The sequence below is a fragment of the Callospermophilus lateralis genome, chromosome 5, assembly GCF_048772815.1.
Source record: "Callospermophilus lateralis isolate mCalLat2 chromosome 5, mCalLat2.hap1, whole genome shotgun sequence".
Lineage (NCBI taxonomy): Eukaryota > Metazoa > Chordata > Mammalia > Rodentia > Sciuridae > Callospermophilus > Callospermophilus lateralis.
This window is the reverse complement of record NC_135309.1, coordinates 49,776,784-49,780,589: the sequence shown is the minus strand read 5'-3', so window position 1 is coordinate 49,780,589 and position 3,806 is coordinate 49,776,784. Positions and strand designations below refer to the sequence as shown.

Here is a 3,806-nt window from a genome sequence, read left to right as displayed (position 1 = left end):
CTGTTGTAAAGTTTATAAAACATTTCAAGTAAATATTTCACCATGTGTCCTAGTACACTTGATAGATTTAACAAATAAAAAGACAGGGGACTCAAGCCAGAGGGTCTTTCATTGATAGAATGCTTGTATAGCATGTACAAAGCCCTGGGTTTGATTTTCAGCATCACAACACACACACACACACACACACACACACACACACACATACACACACACAAAGAGGACATGATTAAATTTGAATTTCTGTATAAGTAATAAATAATTTTTTTAGTACAAGTATGATCTATGCACTATCAGGAATATAGCTACACTTAAAAAGTATTTGTTGGCCTCCTGATGCTTACCACAGGCTGTGTTCTTACACTGACTGTATAGAAAGGGGAGGCAGAGTAAGCATACCTCATGTACACCTCAGCCCAGGCCCTGTGCCTAGTCTGCATTGTGAATGGGGAAACATGGGGAAAAAAAAAAGTATTTGTTGTTTATGTTGTTTATATGAAATTCAGATTCAAGTAGGTGTCCTGGATTTATCTAGTAAACTTATTTCTTGGTTTCTTCTAGCTAAAATGCTCACTTCTGATGACTATTTCCTCGTTGATCTTATTCCCAAGTATTCTAACTTTGGAGTCACCCTTAAACCAAGACACAGAGCTCCAGAGAAGCCTAGAGCCAGTCATTCCTTCCATTACCCACTCAGCACTGTGTCCTTCCCATAACAATTGTGCCCCTTATACAGTCTTATAAGTAGAAGAAGATTCACACATTTGAGTCCTATCAACAGAGAGAGATAAGACCATTCCCAAAAGAAAAGATAATGGGCATCTCTGTTCTCTATAAAAGTGTCACCAGAAAATGGCAGGTCTCTACTGTTTTGCTACCTCACTTCTTTGGGCCACTTTCCCCTCTAATACACAAGGAAATCGTCAGACTAGAATATTTCAATTCAAATAATCTGCCTGCTCTAATAACAACACAAAGAAGAACGTTACTGGTATTCCTAAATGCAAACACTACATATTTTATTATTTAACCCATACTTGAAGTTTCTTTTTTTGTTCAGTTGTTTTAATTCTTTGTAACCTTGTCAAATTGTTGGTTTATTTTTAAGCTTTTGTAGTAGCCAAAGCAGGCAGGTTTTCATATAACACATCATATTGCTGCTCGATTAATTATTCATCAACTGGATCATGTGAGCCAGGGTGCAGGCAGTGGATCCATTTATTTTGACACTTTAACTACCAGTTTGGATAGGCCTTGCTGCTCATCAACTGAGTTCAACTGGTTGTTAATGAGAGTAAACACAAACAGTTCCTAGAATGTAGACTTGGATTCAACTTTAACTCATGAAAAGAAATGAGGGGAAGACAGATGACAGAGAAAAGGGGGAAGAAAAGGTGCAGGGAGGCCGAGCGGGGCGGGGCATGAATCACTCTTCTTTCTCCTGTTTCTCTCACCAAACCCAGGTCATTTCCATTGACCATCACTTCCCCAAGCAGCTCTGAAAATTGGAGTCATATTACATTTATCATTTCCTTATGATTTTTCCATGTTAGCACTTAAAGATTCACCTCACTGCTTTTGTGACTCCATACAATGTCATTGTGAAAATATACCATAGTTTATCTAGTCCCCTATTAAGTGTTTACTTTTATTGCTATTATAAACAATACTGCAGTAAATATCCTTGTTTATTCTTATGCACACTCAAGATGTTTTTATACATGTGACTTCTAAAAACCAGAATTTCCTAATCAAAGAATATGCAGAACTTTAAACAAATTGCCAATTTGGAAAAGGCCTGGAAGGTTCTTTGGGGAAGGGACAGGTGTTGACAGTCAAAAATATTTTTATCCTTATCTGAAATGTTTTACGTTTTTTAACAAAGAGAATAAATTCATTTATTTTGTCATGAAAAATGTTTTGTTTTAAAAAATAAAATTTTAGACACAAAATGCATCAATGGTTTAAATAACTTTGAGCATTGAAAAGATATATTAGTCAATTTTCCTTTGCTGTGACAAAATACCTGAGAAAATTAATGTAAGAGGAGGAAATATTTCTTTCAGTTTTTGATTTCAGGAAATTGTCACTCTGAGGGCATACTACAGTGATACAGCCCCCATCAATGTTTATAGCAGCTCAATTCACAAAAGCAAAGGTATGGAATCACTGAAGGTGCCCTTCAACAGAAGAATGGATAAAAAAAATATAGTACATCGCATGGAATATAACTTAGCCAAAAGGAAGAATGAAATTTGCTGGTAAACGGATGACCTGGAGACTATCATGATAAGTGAAATAAATCATTCTCCCTCCCCCCCCACCACCCCGCCAAAAAAAAACAAAGGCTGAATGTTCTCTCTGATACGTGCATGTTAACAATAAAAGGATTTAATAGAAGCTCATTGGACTCCAAAGGGGAATAAAGAGAAGGGAGAAGATTTGGAACAGTAGAGACAGTAGGATGAATTAGACATAACTTTCCTATGTTCATATATGACTGACTACATGACCTGTGAAACTCCCCATCATGTACAACCACAAGAATGAGATCCTAATTAGAATAAATTATTATACTCCATGTATAATATGTCAAAATACACTCTTCTGTCATGTACATCTAAAAAGAACAAATAAAAATAGGAAAAAAATGTTTCAGTCTGTGGTTGGCTTGGCTCTGTTGTCTCTGGACCATGGTGAGGCAAACCATCATGTCAGGGAGTACATGATGAAGCGGAGCTGCTCACTTCATGGCAGCCAATATACACAGAGAGAAAGAGCACAAGAGGAAGAAGCTGGGTACAAAATACACCCTTCAAGGGCATATCCCCAGTGACCTACTTCCTCTAAGTAGGCTTCACCTTCTAAGGATTCCACTACCTCACAACCCATTAAGCTGTGAATCCATTGATGGATTAAACCGCTGATGAGTTAGAGTCCTTGAGACCCAATCACCTCCAAAGGCCCCACCTGTGAACGTTGCTACACTAGGGACCAAGCCTTCAACACATGAGCTTTTAGGGGACATTTAAGGCTAACAAGATAACAAGAGCCTGTTCCATCAGGGGCCCCTGCCTAGGGGTAAAAATAACTATCATAATGAGAGAAGACTGAACTCGTTAGAAGCCCTTACACACAAACACACAAACACACAAACACACACACACACACACACAACAATGATCTACAAAGAGAAAACTTTGAAACACTTGGTTGTTCCATCCAAATTGGGTACAAGCACCATGGAAAGGTTGGGGTTTCTGACAAAACCATCAAATTGTAGCTTCCCCATTCAGCAGATAATTTAAGAATTAAGGTAGAGACCAAAATATCTTTGATAAGATGATTTTGGTAGATTGGAGGATGTGAATCAGGAGTCCTTCCAAAATCAGACCTCAGAACTGGGCAGTCATGGGCTCACTGTCCCAAAGTAGGCTGCCCAAGACTCTTCCCTACCAGTCAGGGTCCCAGCAGAATTCAGAGGGCACAATGAGATTAGGATAATACAAGGAGACTCAACCAAAAGCATGAGTGGAAAAAGTACCCTGAAATGAAGAACAGCCTTTGTCCTAAGTCCAATTCTCAAAAAAAAAAAAAAAAAAAAAAAAAAAGCCCGCCTCTGGGAACAGAGATTTGTCAGCAGGAAGTTCATCACTGGAGAGGTCGAACCCTCCAGATCAGCACCTGAGGGAGAATGAAAGCAATGTACTGGGCAAACGAAACAATGAATTGAAATGTAGTTGTGACAAAGTCAAACAGGGACTATAATGTGTTCTGGAGCATGATGTCACCCTCACAGTTTATCA

The 3,806-nt window shown here is 38.4% G+C and overlaps 1 non-coding gene across 1 annotated transcript; it reads left to right on the top strand.

The window, feature by feature from the left end:
- Positions 1-327: 327 nt before the first annotated feature.
- LOC143400585 (small nucleolar RNA SNORA51) lies at positions 328-459 on the top strand. The gene has a single exon (XR_013091496.1). It is a non-coding gene; the product is annotated as a small nucleolar RNA SNORA51 (small nucleolar RNA).
- Positions 460-3,806: the final 3,347 nt, after the last annotated feature.